General features: G+C 46.9%; 1 long non-coding RNA gene and 1 other non-coding gene across 2 annotated transcripts in view; one reads left to right on the top strand and one right to left on the bottom strand.

Moving 5' to 3' along the window:
• The window catches only part of LOC126473518 (uncharacterized), a 675,218-nt gene that overhangs the window by 612,750 nt on the left and 42,284 nt on the right, over positions 1–20,184 (top strand). The window lies entirely within an intron of this gene.
• Trnas-gga (transfer RNA serine (anticodon GGA)) lies at positions 3,890–3,973 on the bottom strand. Its single transcript is given in 2 exon segments — positions 3,890–3,924; positions 3,934–3,973. It is a non-coding gene; the product is annotated as a tRNA-Ser (tRNA).

Below are 20,184 nucleotides of genomic sequence, written 5' to 3'. Positions count from 1 at the left end.
CACGTCGTCCATAAACAGCCCTTTTCAATCCATCCTAGGCATGTACTATACGGTTCATGTGTGGCTGGCCACTCTAGTCGAGCGATGTCGTTGTCCTGAAGGAAGTCATTCACAAGATGTGCATGAGGGGGCGCGAATTGTCGTCCATGAAGACGAATCCCTCGCCAATATGCTGCCGCTATGGTTGCACTATCGGCCTGAGGATGGGATTCACGTGTCGTACAGTCGTACGGCGCCTTCCATGACCACCAGCGGCGAACGTCGGCCTACGGCACTCGCTGGACAGTATGTCTAAAGGGTTCAGCCTGACAGGGTTGCCTACAAACACGTCTCCGACGATTGTCTGGTTGAAGGCATACGCGACGCTCATCGGTGTAGAGAACGTCATTCCAGTCCTGAGCGGGCCCATCTGTACCGCGCTGCATGGTGTCATGGTTGCAAAGATGGACCTCGCCGTGGACGTAGGGAGTGAAGTTGCAGCCTATTGCCCACTGTTTGAATTGTAACACGACGCCCTGTGGCTGCACGAAAAGCATTACTCAACATGGTGGCGTTGCTGTCAGTGTTCCCCGAGCTATAATCCGTAGGTAGCGGTCATCCACTGCAGTAGTAGCCCTTGGGCGGCCTGAGCGAGGCATGTCATCGACAGTTAATGTGTCTCTGTATCTCCTCCATGTCCGAACAACATCGCTTTGGTTCACTTCGCTTGTTGAGAGTTCGGCCTTGAACAAAGTAACCATCGGACGCGATCGAACCGCGGTACTGGCCGTCTAGGCATGGTTGAACTACAGACAACATGGTCCGTGCATCTCCTTCCTGGTGGAATGACTGGGACTGATCGTCTGTCGGACCCCCTCCGTCTAATAGGCGCTCCTCATGCATGGTTGTTTACGTCTGTGAGCGGGTTTAGTGACATCTCAGATCAGTCAAAGGGTCTGTGTCTGTGATACAATATCCGCCCGCATCTCGTGGTCGTGCGGTAGCGTTCTCGCTTCCCACGCCCGGGTTCCGGGGTTCGGTTCCCGGCGGGGTCAGGGATTTTCTCTGCCTCGTGATGGCTGGGTGTTGTGTGATGTCCTTAGGTCAGTTAGGTTTAAGTAGTTCTAAGTTCTAGGGGACTGATGACCATAGATGTTAAGTCCCATAGTGCTCAGAGCCATTTGAACCATACAATATCCACAGGCAACGTCTATCTTCAGGAGTTCTGGGAACCGGTATGATGCAAAAATTTTTTTGATGTGTGTAGATGGATTAGGGTATAGCAACCCATTAGGCGGATTCTGGATTGTGCCAGATGCCAGCTCTTGGTGTCACTAGGAGCCGAGAGAAAGATCCCAAGTCGTAGCTGCGAATGACATGTTACACTTGTTTCTGCTAAGAAAACCTTTTTACATTGTTACACTAGTTACTACCAAGAAAACCGAGCGAGGTGGCGCAGCGGTTAGCACACTGGACTCGCATTCGGGAGGACGACGGTTCAATCCCGTCTCCAGCCATCCTGATTTAGGTTTTCCGTGATTTCCCTAAATCGCTTCAGGCAAATGCCGGGATGGTTCCTTTGAAAGGGCACGGCCGATTTCCTTCCCCATCCTCCCCTAACCCGAGCTTGCGCTCCGTCTCTAATGACCTCGTTGTCGACGGGAAGTTAAACACTAACCACCACCACCACCTACTACCAAGAAAAGCTGTTTACTTGATGTAGTTGTTACTAATTTACCCTTCATAACTACTGATAATCTACAATTACAATAGAAAAAATTGATAGCAATATTAAAGAAGAAAACTAACACTAACATAAAGTGAGATAGAGAGGCATATAGGAAAAAAGAATAGAAAAAAAAACACAATAAGAAAGAGATTTTTTGTCACTGTTATTACGCGAGTATTAATATGTGTATTTTTAAGTAATCGTAACTAGCCTCAGTGTTCAGGATACTTTACGTCCAGCTTATTTTTCACACTAGCTTCAGAAACCGCGTGAATCCGTAGCAAATCGACGGCGTAGTAGCGTATTTTCCTTTTCACCATCTGTGTGATTGACTAGGTATCGGAGTTCCTTTTTTCGGCGATTTCACCGACAAACGTCGGAAAATTTAGTAACTACTGGTGGATGTCAGCAAGGTGGATGGAACAGCATTGTGGTCTGAAGAGAAATTTTTGCCTCACGTTCTCTAGAATCGTCGGTCCACCCCACCTAAAAGCCACTCTTCACCGACTTCAGAGTGGTTCCGTTCAGATGGTTCAAAAAATGGTTCAAATGGCTCCGAGCACTATGGGACTTAACATCTGAGGTCATCAGTCCTCTAGAACGTAGAAATACTTAAACCTAACTAACGTAAGGACATCACACACATCCATGCCCGAGGCAGGATTCGTACCTGCGTCCGTAGCGGTCGCGCGGCTCCAGACTGAAGCGCCTAGAACCGCTAGGCCACACCGGCCGACAGTGTTCCCGTGTACGGAGATTATGTTCACCGGAACATGATGACTAATGAGTCGGAGGAGGAAGTCGGTGCCTCTTTGCAACACACAGTTGTGTCCTCAAATAACAGCATGCGCTCTGTGAAGACATAAAGCAAGTTTGATTCCATCAGGAACCATTGTGCACAGCGAGCGTAGACTATAAAGGCAATCCCATTAGTTTTGTTTATTCTTGCAATCCTATATTTCGGCTATAAATAACCTCTTCAGTGCATTTTCGTTACAATTCGACAGACTCGCGGCTGTTCATGCCACCATATGTTCTTACAGGTGTACAGGCAGAAGGATATTCCTGCCTATACTCCTGTAAGAAAATATGGCTTCGCAGTATTACCAAGCTAGATGGCACTGCGGTTCGGGCACTGCACATGTTATCTACATCTACATCCGTACTTTACAAACCACTGTGAAGTGCATGGCAAAAGATAATTCCCATTGTACCAGTTGTTTCGGCTTCTACCCGTTCCTTTCACGTTTGGAGACCGGGAAGAATGATTGTTTAAACGCCTGTAAGTAGTGTAATCTTGTCCTCGCGTTCTCTACGGTATCGATACGTAGGGGGTTCATTATACTCCTTGATTTGTGATATAAAGCTGGTTCTTGAAACTTTGTAAGTAGGCTTGCACGGGATAGTTTGAATTTGTCTTCATGTGTCTGCCAGTTGGTATTCTGCATCATCTCCAGACACTCTCTCAAGCCTCAGACAAACCTGTGATCATTCGTGCTGCACTTCTCATATCAGTTTCGCGAGGAACAGTGTTAAATAGGGAGCCGACCTTCCTGATTCAGATTTTCGTCGTTTGCCTAAAATGGCTTTTGCTGAGATTTGGTCGTCTGCTATCAGAAGACCACGCCCCGTTTCCTTTCCTTGTCCAAATACCGGTTCTACTCCACCTTCAGTCTCAAGTGACCATTACGTCGAAGGAATAGGAACACCAGTGTGGCTTTTGAACAGTGTAGATGTTCATTTGGATCCGCTCGTGATTCATTTCAGTTGTGCGCTGATCTCTTGTAATATTGTAGGTGGTCCTTCCACGTATCTGTAAGCAGTGTTCTCCTCTTTCGACATCGAATTACATGAATTATACGCTTTGATTCCATTGTTCGTTTCACGATACACTACTGTGTAAACAAGCACAACAAATACGTCATAAACAAGCACACATATATTCTGTTGGAAAAAAATCGCAACACCAAAAAATAATTAATGTAGTGTAATGAAATTTTGGTAATACGTTTACCTAGGTAACATACTTAAGTAATTAATATTGCAAGATCACGGATTAATGCAAGCGCTTGATAAACAAAGTGGCTCTGAGCACTATGGGACTCAACTGCTGTGGTCATAAGTCTCCTAGAACTTAGAACTACTTAAACCTAACTAACCTAAGGACATCACACACATCCATGCCCGAGGCAGGATTCGAACCTGCGACCGCAGTGGTCGTGCGGCTCCAGACTGTAGCGCCTTTAACCGCTCGGCCACTCCGGCCGGCCGCGAGATAAACCATTGCAAATGTTAAATGGTGGTACTTCAATAAGAAAGTTGAATGCTGCCGTGAAAATGTGCATGCATTATGTTGTACAGTTACCGAATGTCAGTTTGGCTTGCCTGTTGTACTTGGTCGATCCATGCAGGAACGGTTAAGTCTGTTTGTGGGTGACGCAGGAGATGGTGCCCGATAATGTCCCATATGTTCCCGATTGGAGACATTCCTGGGGATCGAGCAGGCTAAGGCTACATGTTGACACTCTTAGAGCATGTTGGGTTACACCAGTAGTATGAGAGCGAGCGGTGTCCTGTTGGAAAACAGCCCTTGAAATGCTGTTGCTGAATGGCAGCACAACAGGTAGAGTGAACAGATTTACAGTCAGAGTGCGTGAGATAACCATGAGAGTGCTCCTGCTGACATACGAAATCGCACACCATACCATAACTCCAGGTGTAAGTCCACTCAGTGTGTCTGGTACGCAGACAGGTTGGTTGCAGGCCTTCAGGTCGCCTCCTAATAGTTAGTTGTGTCATTGTGGTGCCAGCTGCTGCTCAAATCGCTGCTGCAGATGCACCAGAACCATGCACCGAACACAATGGTCTTCCCTCTCGGTAGTGCCACGTGACCGTCCGGAGTCCTAGCAACCGTACATTCTCATGACCACCGCTGCTAGCGGTCATGTACAATGGCTACATTCCACCCAAGTGTTTCTGCAATATCGCAGAAGGAACATTCAACTTCTTGAAGCCCTGTTACACGACCTCGGTCAAACTGAGTGAGGTGTTGACGAAATAAATCTCGGGTGAACAGCCTGGTTTGAGTGTGCTTAAGATACAATATTTTAGCAATCGATCACGTTGCCACCATCAGGTGGGCCGGCGCCAGGTATATATAGGACAATCCCCCTCCCGCTCCTCCCTCAGGCGCTTCCTACGAGTCGGTGCGGTCCAGGTACAGCGTCCGTTCTCCCGCCGTCTGGGCGCTGCGTCCTAGGTCTTCTCGTTCAGGAGGGTCTGCCGGCACCGCTCTCGTTATTCTTCCCTCCTCCCCCGAAGTCGGCACAGTTTTTCTTCTTAATCCGGGTGATCGCGGGTTCCCACGCCTTGCTAAGGATGTAACCGCTGTCACGGTTTAGATGTGGCTCCCTTACTCTGATCTCTATGGCTTCTTTGATGACACAGTCCCAGTATTTGGAAGTCTGTGTCAGGACTGGTTTGGTCATAATCCATGGTGTGGAGTTCCGACAGGTAATGCTGCAGACAGAAGCGTGCCTCGTCAGTAAAGACAACGTCATTCCATTCTGCCGTCCACATCCGTCTGTCATCACACCATTGGCGACGGAGACGTCTGTGGTTCTGCGTCAATGGTAAACGAAGCAATGGACGTCTTGCGGACAGACCACTCTGCTGTAAACGGCGCAATGCTCAGCGATTGCCGACTTACTGGGCTGTTCTAGTCCAGTGTGCCGTTTATGTTCTCGGCATCGGTCCTCAGTGGTACGAATGGTCTGACCTATGTATACACTCCCGCATTGGCAAGGTATCTGGTAAACCCCTGATTTACGTAGACCGAGGTTGTCCTTGACACTACCAAGAAGGCTCTTGGTTTTGCTTGGAAGACGGAAGATGGTTTTCACTCGGTGTTTACGTAAAATGCGTCCAATTTTTCCGGATATTCCCCACAAAATGGAATAATAGCCAAGGCCGCCGCCTCCTGAGGTTCATCCCCAGTTTCCGCCGGTGCTGCAGGTGTGGGATGTACAGCATCCCGAATTTGCCCTTCCTTGTAACCGTTCCTCCGAAACATGGTCTTCACATGGTCCAATTCTTGTTGGAAACTGTCCCTGTCGGAGATGGTACAAGAGTTTTGAGCATGCCATTCTTTTGTGCCGGGTGGTGGCAACTATCCGCATGTAGGTACAAATCGGTGTGCGTCTTCTTCCTATATACGCTGTGGCCCAAAGTGTCGTCAGCTCGTCTTCTAATGAAAACATCTAGGAAAGGGAGCATCCCATCCGCTTCTATCTCCATGGTGAACTTAATATTCTCGTGCCTGGAATTGGTGTGCCAGTAGTGAGGTGTTGATATAGGCGTCTTTGTGGCCTTAAAGGTATTCTTGACTGACACCATCTCACCACGTCCAATCTCAAAGGTAACTAATGCTCACGATCGTCACAGCGTGTGCTTAAAGCAAACCTGATTCGCGTCGTCTAGGTGGCGCTATTAGCGCCACTCTCCTCCGATTGGTGCGAAATATGAATAGACGTCATGTTACAGATGTAGAAACGCGCCCACCAACTTTCGTTTGTGACGCACAACTTCTTCCTTGGTGTTGCGATTTTTTTCCACGTCATTGTATGTCATAAACTACCTTTTTCCGATAATGTTGTTTTTTTTGTATCAGAAGTTTAAATTGTTTAAATGACCCGTTTTGCCGATGGATCGACGAGTGCTAAGTGTGACGAAGACCAGTTCATGTGTTGTGACGTACTGCATGAGCGTGACGCTGCTAGGTCATAATAATGTGACCCTAGCTGTCAGGTGTCAGCGTCGCTGTAATATTTCAACAGGGAGCATCGGTCAATAGCGGGGGCGAGCGGGCGTCCGCGCGAGCAGAGATTGGCTGGCTGTCGCGGCGCGGTGTGGCGCGCTCCGGCTGAAAGATTCAGGCGACGGTGAGCGACAGATTCGCGGCTAACGATGCCGGCCGCTGCATAATAGATGCCTGCCCGCGTGACGTCAGAGCGCCACGCCGCGCAGCGCGCGCTGCTACTGTGCGATTTCTGTCGCGGCGCGAATGTCAGCCGCTCGCGTTTCTCTCGTGCTTTTTGGATGGCGGCGCTCCTGGCGTGACTGACAGTCCAGAGCGAGCGAATTTCGTTCTGAGGTCACGTGCTTATTTTTCGCTGTAGTGTGAGGGGTCAACGTTTAGAGTGGGCGTCTTAGATTTCAGTGTGTGACAAAGAGTACTTTTTGTGGAAGTCCATCGTTCTCGCGGACGTGGGACAGAGGCCGATGACATAAAGAAAGAAAACGAACCACCACAGCCGTATAACCAAAGAAATTTATTTCAAATGACTAGTTTCGGCGTAAAACTTATGTCTTCTTCAGGTCGAAACCAGAAAAGTACTTTCATTCCTAAATATCTTCAACATTTTGCGGCCCTGTCAGCAACTGTATAAATATTAATTTTAATTTTAATAATGAACAGCCTCAGTTGCACCGTTTCCTAGAATTTACCTAGGTTTCAGTCGGGATAATCCAACTTTCTTTAGAATAACAGTATCTACCGTTTGTCCATAGTGGACATCGTCAAGCTAAAACTACAAATCCACAAATTATCGTCAGACTGTAAAACTTATCTGGCACTGCCTCGGCCCCACTTCGCGACCTCGATGCGGCAGCCACGAGTGCTGTAGGTAAACGGTGCAACGGAGGCAGTTCATTATTAAAATTAACTTTCATTCCTAGTATTATACGCATTCTGCGATACATGCGTCAAGGAGTGAAAGTACTGTTTTGGTTTGTAGGTGACCTGAAGATGGCGTAAGTGTTGCGCTTAAACTGGTCGTCTGAAATTAATTTCTTTGGTGATCGAGCTGCGGTAGTTCTTTGTCTTTATTGAAGGGTATTCCTGTTTGAAGACTTCTCCTGTTTCATTTACGGATGAAACCTGGGAACAGTAATGGCAGCCCGCATCTCGTGGTCGTGCGGTAGCGTTCTCGCTTCCCACGCCCGGGTTCCCGGGTTCGATTCCCGGCGGGGTCAGAGATTTTCTCTGCCTCGTGATGGCTGGGTGTTGTGTGCTGTCCTTAGGTTAGTTAGGTTTAAGTAGTTCTAAGTTCTAGGGGACTGATGACCATAGATGTTAAGTCCCATAGTGCTCAGAGCCATTTGAACCATTTGAACCAGTAATGGCTTTACGCCTCTTTGCCAGTTGTTTGTTTTATTTTATCTTTACAGCCGTGACGGGAACGGTAACGTAAAGGTTCAAATGGCTCTGAGCACTATGGGACTTAACTTCTGAGGTCATCAGCCCCCTAGAACTTCGAACTACTTAAACCTAACTAACCTAAGGACATCACACACATCCATGCCCGAGGCAAGCTTCGAACCTGCGACCGTAGCGGTCGCGCGGTTCCAGACTGTAGCGCCTAAAACCGCTCGGCCACCCCGGCCGGCGGTAACGTAAAGGACTGAACAGTATACATAAGAGTAGTTTCCAGTTTAACAGTCAGTTCTCGTACTTTCCAAAGTGGATATACTCAACATATTGGCCTTAATTGACCTTTTGCTGCTTGAAAGGATCGTAGGAAAAGTAACTTCGTGGAAACATTTGTAAGAACACACGGGACAGAAATAATGATTAAACCATTAAAATAAGCAATTTCCAACTGAGAGGGTAAAATTTGTTAATTGTGTACCATGTTTACGCTGCAAGTTACAAACGTGACGACCCTTTGCATCCGCGACAGCCTGGAACCGCACTAGACATTGCTGTACGGCTGCCTGAGCCGGCCTCGGTGGTCTACCGGTTCTAGGCGCTCAGTCCGGAACTGCGGGACTGCTACGGTCGCAGGTTCGAATCCTGCCTCGGGCATGGATGCGTGTGATGTCCTTAGGCTAGTTAGGTTTAAGTAGTTCTAAGTTCTAGGGGACTGATGACCACAGATGTTAAGTCCCATAGTTCTCAGAGCCATTTGAACCATTTTACGGCTGCCTGAAACATGGGATGTTCGTTACCTACCTTGCTACGTTGATGTTCGACCTCCAACATGTGTTACTGTCCCGTTGATGAACCCTTTCCTTCGGGTAACCCCACAGCGAGACATCATACTGGTTCAAATATAGTGATCCTGGTGGCCATGCAGTATTTGATCGATGGTCACTGATTCCGCTTCCTCCAAATGTGTTACGGAGTAGCAAATGACCTCATGAGGAATATGAGGTGCATCAAAACAGTTGAGTCCAAAGTATCTCTCTCCCGTAGAGCAGGGATCACATGTTGGCGAAGGAGATCGCAGTAACGGGTGCCGTTCACGCTGCTTGTCCTAGGGGTCCGAGTTGCTGCACTGCTTGAAGAAGGCACATTGCGTATAGCACTCTCAGCCATGGCAAAATAGCTTCTTCAGCAGTTTGTGGCGCAGCTGGCCGTCGGCCTCTGCCAGGAGAAGTTCCCAGATTGTCAATGCGGATTTCCGAAGCATGTTCTGCAATCCCCGTGGGGAAGAAGGACCTCTCCGTACTTCTTTAATGTGTCAAAATTCGCGAGGAGCAGCAGCATTGTTCGCTGTTGTTTTGATCAAACAGCCGTGCCCACCTTGTCCAGACGCATCTTCATTGTCTGCAACTGTAAAGCAAACTCATGGTTGCATTTCGGTCCTACGTCGGCGTACCAGTACCACGGCCTAATGGCAACTCACGTTACACTATTAACAATGCAAATACTTCAGCGCACGTTCTGAACATCGTTGCTGTAAAGCTGGGATCCTTGCCACACATTGTTTTCCGTCTACACTGGTTAAAGTAGCGAAAGTTTAATTCTAACCACCATCTATTTCTTCCAGTGTGTGGCGGCGCCCACTCTTAAAAATGGAATGTAAAAGTTAATTAGTGCCTCAAGCGCTGTAAGTTCCGCACCGTAATAATTTTGATGTTGTGAACCACCGCAATAAGGGACCTAAAGTAAGAATACCTGGAAAATTTAATTTACTAGTACAAGAATTCGGGGCCCTAGAATTATTATCTGACTCTGTTGAAAAAACGTTCAAATGGCTCTGAGCACTATGGGACTTAACATCTGAGATCGTAAGTCACGTAGAAGTACTTAAACCTAACTAACCTAAGGACATCACACACATCCATGCCCGAGGCAGGATTCGAACCTGCGACCGCAGCGGTCGCGCGGTTCCGGACTAAAGCGCCTAGAACCGCTCGGCCACAGTGGCCGGCTCCACTGCTACAAATGCCGCTAACAACCAAAGACTACCAGATGACAAGTCAGAGTGTCATTATTTGTCACAGCTTCATGCAGCAATCAAGTAACGGGACAGTGCACTAAATTATCGCGACAAAATGAGAATACTGTACCTTCTTTTCTGTTCACCATATAAATAAAGTCCATGTTCCCCGAATTAAAAACAGTATACAGCTTGTGTACGACAACTGTTCACAACGTACGTGGTGGTGTGGAGGAAGTCGAGATGGAACAGTTTGATACAGGACACTTGCGGTCTATCAAATCCGGAAAGTACCTCTCGCGGAGATATAGATATAATCGGGTAAGTAGTCACTCTTAGGAGGATATATGCAGGAACGGACTACAAAAGACAAATATCACCTAATGCTTTACAACGTATTTCGCCTCTTAGTATGTGCATTATAATTAATACAAATTTTCGGCAGTGCCTTGAAATTAAAGAATGATGTTCTGTTCAAAGTCGTCTTTTGTGAGTGATTTACATTGACAGGTAGTCTGCGGATTAACCATCAATGGTTTGCATAGAGGATGATTTGTGACGATTTCCTCGCCCTCATTTTGATAAATGTGGAAATAGTTCTTTTCTGCTTAATACTCAGCGCACAAGAGGGTCTCGGTAGCTCAGTAGAATGTGCCATACCAAAAATGCAGAAGTCACAGGTTGGATCTCCAGCCACTCCAAGGATAATAGTCTGTCACTTCTCGCACTGTATAAAACGCCCCATTCCGCCATTGTTCGGAGAGTACGTTGAATTGTAGCATCCTCTATATCTAGCCGGGTAGGTCAGTGCACATATCGGATGGAGCAAGGCAACGGCGTACCAACTCCAAAAGACAGTGGCTGATGAAGTACTGTGGTGTTCAAACGAACATGCAGGTTGATGGCAGCTGCACCTTTCTCTACTCACACACACACACACACACACAGTGAACACGAATAAACTTAGGGAAGAGTTATTCGATTTCCAGTCTAACGGCCTACGCATCTGTTCCTCCTTTGAATTAAGGTGGCTTTGCAGCACCAGGCGGGACATTTTTGGCACAAAAATTATGATCGAAGCAGACTATGCAAAGTCAGATGGGAAACACGTGTCTTTTTACCATGAGGGTCTGATGTCATGAACGGCTCTTTTTAACCCCAGTTCATAATTATATACATTGTCAATCTTGTGCTTAAGTTTACTGAACAATAATAAAATGTGTGTGACATGGCTTATCCGTATCCAGCAGAAACACTATGATGGTACAGAAAACGATCATTGCAACCGTCGCAAGGGTGTCTGATCAAATGGTATAATATGGCACACCGTATCGGAACTAGAGGAAAGGAATGAATAATGGAGTTACAGGGGTGAGGACTCCCATTGTACTGATGCATCGCTAATACACTGAGTAAATATTTGAGATTAACTACAGTTAGCAGGTACGAGTTAGTACCATTGCCTTTCATTTTCTATTCAGTTTATAACCTCCCTGCCGCTATAATTTGCTGAATCTTAATCGAAACAGTTTTCTTAGCGGCGGTCGGACATGGGTAGTGTAGGAGTATGGATAAAAGAGAGAACTCGCTTGGTACAAAATCTGACCGTGTTGCTAAAATATTTAAGTTATTCAGTTTTAAGCGCAAAAGATTGCATTGAAACAATAACAGTTCATACCATTTAATTCGTTTATTGAATGTGGCCCAAGCGACTGGAACAAAGCGCAGGTGACTGCTGTGTATAAGAAGGGTAAAAGAACGGACCCGCAAAATTATAGACCAATCTCCTTAACGTCGATTTGCTGGAGAATTGTTGAACATCTATGGATGAAGGGCAACAGGATAATTCCATATTTCTATATTTCCGAAAAACGTTTGACATGGTTCCCCAATGCCGACTGTTAACGAAGATACGAACAGCTTCCCAGAATACGGAATAGGTTCCAGATATGTGAGTAGCTCAAAGTCTTAACTAATAGAAACTATTACGTTGTCCTCCACGGCGAGTGTTCATCAGAGACAAGGGTATCGTTAGGACTATTCCAGCGAAGTGTGACAGGACTGCTGTTATTCTTTGTTTACGTAAATGATCTGACGAACTGCGTAAGCAGCTATCTGCTGCAGTTTGCTGATGATGCTGGGGTGTACGGCAAGGTGTCGAGTGACTGTAGGAGTGTGCAAGACGACTTTGGGAAAATTTCCAGTTGGTGTGATGAATGGCAGCTAGCCGTAAATGTAGAAAAAGCTAAGTTAATGAAGATGAGTAGGAGTAACAACCACATAATGTTCGAATATGATAATGTTGGTTTGTGGGGCTCTCAACATCGTGGTCATCAGTGCCCGTTCAAGTTCCAGTCTTTCCATCTCCAGTCTCGCCACTACCAAAATGATGATGAGATGATGAGGACAGCAGAAACACCCAGTCCCCGGGCGGAGAAAATCCCCGACCCGGCCGGGAATGGAAACCGGCACCCGTGATCCAGAGGCACCGACGCTAGCCACTAGACCACAAGCTGCGGACACTTATGTTCGAATACAGCATTAGTAGTGTCCACTTGGCGCAGTCACGTCGATGAAATATCTAGGGGTAACGTTGCAAAGCGCTGTGAAATTGAACAAGCATGCCAGACATGTAACAGGGAAGGCGAATGATGGAATTCGGTTTGTTGTTGTTGTTGTTGTTGTGGTCTTCAGTCCTGAGACTGGTTTGATGCAGCTCTCCATGCTACTCTATCCTGTGCAAGCTTCTTCATCTCCCAGTACCTATTGCAGCCTACATCTTTCTGAATCTGCTTAGTGTATTCATCTCTTGGTCTCCCTCTACGCTTTTTATCCTCCACGCTGCCCTCCAGTACTAAATTGGTGATCCCTTGATGCCTCAGAACATGTCCTACCAACCGATCCCTTCTTCTAGTCAAGTTGTGCCTCAAGCTCCTCTTCTCCCCAATTCTATTCAATACCTCCTCGTTAGTTGTGAGATCTACCCATCTAATCTTCAGCATTCTTCTGTAGCACCACATTTCGAAAGCTTCTATTCTCTTCTTGTCTAAACAATTTATCGTCCATGCTTCACTTCCATACATGGCTACACTCCATACAAATACTTTCAGAAATGACTTCCTGACACTTAAATCCATACTCGATGTTAACAAATTTCTCTTCTTCAGAAACGCTTTCCTTGCCATTGCCAGTCTACATTTTATATCCTCTCTACTTCGTCCATCATCAGTTATTTTGCTCCCCAAATAGCAAAACTCCTTTACTACTTTAAGTGTCTCATTTCCTAATCTAATTCCCGCAGCATCACCCGATTTAATTCGACTACATTCCATTATCCTCGTTTTGCTTTTGTTGATGTTCATCTTATATCCTCCTTTCAAGACACTGTCCATTCCATTCAACTGCTCTTCCAAGTCCTTTGCTGTCTCTGACAGAATTACAATGTCATCGGCGAGCCTCAAAGTTTTTATTTCTTCTCCATGAATTTTAATACCTACTCCGAATTTTTCTTTTGTTTCCTTTAGTGCTTGCTCAATATACAGATTGAACAACGTCGGGGAGAGGCTACAACCCTGTCTCACTCCCTTCCCAACCACTGCTTCCCTTTCATGCCCCTCGACTCTTATAACTGCCATTTGGTTTCTATACAAATTGTAAATAGCCTTTCGCTCCCTGTATTTTACCCCTGCCACCTTTAGAATTTGAAAGAGAGTATTCCAGTCAACATTGTCAAAAGCTTTCTCTAAGTCTACAAATGATAGAAACGTAGGTTTGCCTTTCCTTAATCTTTCTTCTAAGATAAGTCGTAGGGTCAGTATTGCTTCACGTGTTCCCATATTTATACGGAATCCAAACTGATCTTCCCCTAGGCCAGCTTCTACCAGTTTTTCCATTCGTCTGTAAAGAATTCGCGTTATTATTTTGCAGCTGTGACTTACTAAACTGATAGTTCGGTAATTTTCACATCTGTCGACACGTGCTTTCTTTGGGATTGGAATTACTGCATTCTTCTTCAAGTCTGAGGGAATTTCGCCTGTCTCATACATCTTACTCACCAGATGGTAGAGTTTTGTTAGGCCTGGCTCTCCCAAGGCTGTCAGTAGTTCTAATGGAATGTTGTCTACTCCCGGGGCCTTGTTTCGACTTAGGTCTTTCAGTGCTCTGTCAAACTCTTCACGCAGTATCATATCCCCCATTTTATCTTCATCTGCCTCCTCTTCCGTTTCCATAATATTGTCCTCAAGAACATAGCCCCTGTATAGACCCTCTATATACTCCTTCCACCTTTCTGCTTTCCATTCTTTGCTTTTCGGTTTATTGGGAGAATTTTAGGAAAGTGTGGTTCATCTGTAAAGAAGAGTGCATATAGAACACTAGTGCGACACATTCTTGGATACTGGCCCCGTATGTCGGATCCCCACCAGTTCAGATTAAAGGAACACTTAGAAGCAATTTAGAGGCGGACTGCATTAGGTTTGTTACCGCTAGGTTTAATCAGCAAGCAAGCATTACGAAGATGTTTCAGGAACTGAAATGGGAATTATTGGAGGGAAGGCAAAGTTGTTTTCGAGCAACACTATTCAAAAAATGTAGAGAACTGGCATTTGAAGCTCACTGCAGATCGATTCTACTGCCGCCAACGTACGTTTCGAAGAAGGAGCACGATCAGAGAAATTAGGGCTTGTACGGAAGAATATAGACACATAGTTTCTCACTCATATCATTTGCGAAAGAAAATGATTATTAGTAGTACAATGTACCCTCCGCTACGCACTATACGGTCGTTTGCGGGGTATATATGTAAATGTAGACACGGAACACACTCCCTAACAATGGCTAGACTCACCCATGTTCGTAGTAACAGTTAAATTTAGTTACTCAGTCACGGGACTCGACGGCATGCGACCGTTCAACGCGAAATGTGAACGAATCTCACCGTGAGTGTCACGTGTCGCTTAAAGGCTCGTGAGTCGTAGCGCTTGACGTTGTTGAACGGAACAGGCACACAGTGCCTTCAGCCGGGAAAGGCGCGCTCAGCTCCGAATGTCCCAGAGAATCAGCGATGCGTGAGGGCTACGATTTACCACGTCGTAACACTATCGATAGTAGTAGCCTTACAAGTTCTGACGTGCGAAAATCACTAGATCATTCCAGCCACTAATTCGAATTAGTTATTTCCAAGACGAGGGAGGCTGCTGGGTAACCACTGTTCAAGCTCTTCGGAGACGAATGTGTATCCAGAATTTATTATCAGGAGGAAAAAATCAAGATAGGTGATTCAGTTGTGTAAATTGGTCTTGCCGTGAGATTAATCGACACCAGTCGAGTGATATTCATTGTGTCATAAAATCAAAGTTTTATCTTCCTCACAGTCGAATTTTCCCGCTTCAACATCTCCGTGCTTCACTTTATACACACACACACACACACACATACGCACACACACACACACACACAGAGAGAGAGAGAGAGAGAGAGAGAGAGAGAGAGAGAGAGAGAGAGAGAGAGGGGGGGGGGGAGAGGGGAGGGGGAAATTTCTGGAAGCTAATTATTAGACTATAATACTCTCCTGTAGCAGAGATCGCTACTTCTCACTTGTGAATGGCCTCATGATTCGGAGGAAGCCGCTTCGAGTCGTGGTTGTGAACACATTTTCAGCGCAGGGATAGAGGCAGTGACGGTGTAAAATTTCTGATCAGCGGACTCTGCGCCGATACTGTGATTTAATTTCCAAAGTTCTCTGAAGTCTCTCATGTAGAGACGGCATGTGGCAGTAAGTAATGATGACTTATCCTTCGGATGGGAATCCCTTGGTACTTTTCGAGACGTGGTCCTGTGTGTTAACACGGACTTCGCCCTCACCTTCTTACATTATCAACGTCCTCTGTATGAGAAAAATTAGGAACAGCTCTAGCCTGGACTGCGTCAGGAAAAGCTCTAGCCGAGACTGCGTAAGGTAATCCCTGAGAGCACGCAGCGCTGTTGCCAGACTCCAGCTGCGAAGCGCTAACGGCAGCGTCTATGCGGGGGTTTTCAGAAATTGCCGCTACAAAAGTCTAGGACTTGTCGGGGGGAGTAAGTACATAATATTTTGAATAGGAACCCATGTCCAGAAACGTACCGTTTCCGTGCTACAGCTCTTTGTTGGGCAAATATGCAAAGGGGTAGCCATGGTGAGTCTTACGAGTGCCGGCAGCCATCTCCGGCGGGGAGCGCGTAACTACTTCAGATGAATTTAATAATTCCTGAATGCGTGTTTAACTGCATTCAAGTTCTCGATAACACGCGTTAAAATTAAAGCCTTTAGTGGGTACCTTTTCAATCACAGATTGATTTCCTATGAGGCGTGCACAGTGCCGGGCGTTCACGAGATATGGCGGAGTTCCCCACAGTCGTTTAATGAACAAAGTAAGAGCATATGGACTATCAGACAAGTTGTGTGATTGGATTGAAGAGTTCCTAGATAACAGAACGCAGCGTGTCATTCTCAATGGAGAGAAGTCTTCCGAAGTAAGAGTGATTTCAAGTGGGCCACAGGGGAGTGTCATAGGACCGTTGCTATTCACAATATACATAAATGACCTGGTGGATGACATCGGAAGTTCACTGAGCCTTTTTGCACATGATGCTGTGGTGTATCGAGAGGTTGTAACAATGGAAAATTGTACTGAAATGCAGGAGGATCTGCAGCGGATTGACGCATGGTGCAGGGAATGGCAATTGAATCTCAATGTAGACAAGTGTAATGTGCTGCGAATACACAGAAAGATAGATCCTTTATCATTTAGCTACAAAATAGCAGGTCAGCAACTGGAAGCAGTTAATACCATAAATTATCTGGAAGTACGCATTAGGAGTGATTTAAAATGGAATGATCATATAATGTTGATCGTCGGTAAAGCAGATGCCAGACTGAGATTCATTGGAAGAATCCTAAGGAAATGCAATCCGAAAACAAAGGAAGTAGGTTACAGTACGCTTGTTCGCCCACTGCTTGAATACTGCTCAGCAGTGTGGGATCCGTACCAGATAGGGTTGATAGAAGAGATAGAGAAGATCCAACGGAGAGCAGCGCGCTTCGTTACAGGATCATTTAGTAATCGCGAAAGCGTTACGGAGATGATAGATAAACCCCAGTGGAAGACTCTGCAGGAGAGACGCTCAGTAGCTCGGTACGGGCTTTTGTCAAAGTTTCGAGAACATACCTTCACCGAAGAGTCAAGCAGTATATTGCTCCCTCCTACGTATATCACGCGAAGAGACCATGAGGATAAAATTAGAGAGATTAGAGCCCACACAGAAGCATACCGACAATCCTTCTTTCCACGAACAATACGAGACTGGAATAGAAGGGAGAACCGATAAAGGTACTGAAGGTACCCTCCGCCACACACCGTCAGGTGGCTTGCGGAGTATGGATGTAGATGTAGATGTAGAAGCCGACTAGCGTGACGTAACAAGTTCGTTGAAGGGCCGTATATCTCATTGGCTCAGTGGTGACGGGTGGCGGCTGATGTCTTTCGACGTCTGCCCTACCTCTCTGACCTGGTTCGGATCTGTGAGTGTTAGAGGAACATAATTGAGTACACGTTTGCAGAATTCATCGACATGAATGAATGAGCGTATGGCATTGGTGGCCGGGAGACCCCTCGCGGGGCGATTCTACCGCCGCTCCACAAGTTCTTTAAAGCCACTACGGTGGCTTGCGAGTGAATGAGGATGAAATGATGATGAAAGACACACAACACCCAGTTATCTCGAGGTAGAGAAAATCCCTGACCCCGCCGGGAATCGAACCTGGGACCCCGTGCGCGGGAAGTGAGAACGCTGCTGCAAGACCACGAGCCGCGGACATTCGCCAACATGATCCTTCTGAATGGCGGTAATGGAAGAGCTGCTCGTCGGCTTTATGAGGATCGCCCTCCACAACGTCCCATTCCACCGCAAACCCTTTTCGCCACAATCACACAACAGCTTCGAGAAGGCGTACCGTCACCCTCAGCAAGCGTCACTGTGGTACACCAACGAACTGAAAGAGGCCGTACTCCATCACGCTGAAAAGAACCCGTCAACGAGTACACGAGAAATTTCTTTATCTACTCACTCCTATCTACAAGTCCTAGAAGTTTGTTACGGGTTCTGACGAGGTGCGACAACATTGTGGCGTCGCCGTAGAGACGTTCATGATATCACGTCACGCTATTGCTTTAGGTAGACGCGCGAAGCTGCCGCGCCCTGCCCACTGTAACTGTCAGACATGAACTACAGACCGCAGAACAATCTTCACTTTTACACAAACTACTCAGCTTTAAGTAACTAAAAGAAACTATTTTACTGCAGTATAAGATACAAATTGCCTTGCTACCAACCTACCAGTGTCCAGAGTAGGTAAAAAATTTCTCCAGGCGCTATAAAAGCTCTGTATTCAATGGTTTCAGAATGGTAACTTTCTTAGCATGACCGTAACCGTGTTGTGTATGACTGGGCTATCGATATCATACGTACCCGGGAGGTCCTTCGTTTGCGTAGCAGTTTTCCTTCTGTTGTTACTCCCTTTCCTCGCATGGCGTGACCGAGGTTTCATAATAACGTGTGATTGTTTTTAGTTCCTGAGAAAAAACTGGGTAAGGATTAATACAGGCGACTTTGAGTAAGCTTCAGGGGAAAGGGGGGGGGGGGGGCATGCGGATCAGAAGGAAGAAGAAGAATTAGGCACTCCCTAAAGTCTCTTAATGTTGCCATTAGCCGAATTGTTATTTTCCAAGAGCAGGCCCCGGCTTTCTTTAATGGCAGTTGAGGCGGTGGTGAGTTGGGCTGTGTGTCGATAATTACGGATGTCAGCGCGGGCCGGGCGAGTTAAGCGCCCTCTGCCCCACACCCTCCCTCGCCCTCGCCCTCGCCCCCGCCCCCTCCCCCTCACGAGATGGATGGCCCGCGTGGGCGACGCCCGGCCGTGATTACTCAGCTAGGCGCGCGGCCAGCCTCAGCAGGCGCATACGTACACGCCGGCAATCAGCCGCGTGCTGCCGCAGCGCAACCCCCTGCCCCCCCCCCCCCCCCCCCCACACCCCCTACTCTTCCTCCTGCCCGGGCCGCGCCTATTCTTCTCCGCCAGGTGGTCCACATTACGATGTTTGAGGCTCTTTCCAGGCGGCGCAGGTTTGTCACGGCTGTCACATTTCATTGGTAGTATATACACCTCTGGCCATCAAAATTGCTACACAAAGAAGAAATGGAGATGATAAACGGGTGTACATTGGACAAATATATTATACTAGAACTGACATGTGATTACATTTGCACGTAATTCGGGTTCATAGATCCTGAGAAATCAGTACCTAGAACAACCACCTCTGGCCGTAATAACGGCCTTGATACGCCTGGGCATTGAGTCAAACAGAGCTCGGATGGCGTATACAGGTACAGCTGCCCATGCATCTCCAACACGATACCACAGTTCATCAAGAGCAGTGACTGGCGTATTGTGACGAGCCAGTTGCTCGGCCACCATTGACCAGACGTATTTAATTGGTGGGAGATCTGGAGAATGTGCTGGCCAGGGCAGCAGTCGAATATTTTCTGTATCCAGAAAGGCCCGTACAGGACCTGCAACATACGGTCGTGCATTATCCTGCTGAAATGTAGGGTTTCGCAGGAATCGAATGATGGGTAGAGCCACGGGTCGTAACACATCTGAAATGTAATGTCCACTGTTCAAAGTCCCGTCAATGCGAACAGGATGTGACCGAGACGTGTAACCAATGGCACCCCGTACAATCACGCCGGGTGATACGCCAGTATGGCGATGACGAATACACGCTTCCAATGTGCGTTCATCGCGATGTCGCCAAACACGGATGCGACCATCATGATGCTGTAAACAGAACCTGGATTCATCCGAAAAAATGACGTTTTGCCATTCGTGCACACAGGTTCGTCGTTGAGTACACCATCGCAGGTGCGTGAAATAACCCACGAGAGTGCTTCTGCTGCCATACTAAATCGCGTCACAGATCGGGCCCTCAACTGGCCTCTTTTTAACAAATACACAGTTATCAGCGGCATCGAGGCAGGAGCAGGCTTCATTAGAAAACACAACAGACCTTCATCCTGCCCTCCAGTGAGCGCTCTCTTGACTCCGGTGGTATGCATGCTACAGGCCATCTGGCTGAGAGCTGTCCTTGAAGTATTCGGTTTCTAACAGTTCGTTGTGGCGCTGCGGTGCCAAGTGCTGCTCGAATTGCTGTTGCA

The sequence above is a fragment of the Schistocerca serialis genome, chromosome 4, assembly GCF_023864345.2.
Source record: "Schistocerca serialis cubense isolate TAMUIC-IGC-003099 chromosome 4, iqSchSeri2.2, whole genome shotgun sequence".
NCBI classification, from domain to species: domain Eukaryota; kingdom Metazoa; phylum Arthropoda; class Insecta; order Orthoptera; family Acrididae; genus Schistocerca; species Schistocerca serialis.
Note: the sequence above shows the minus strand (reverse complement) of the source record. Positions and strands in the feature narration are given on the sequence as shown.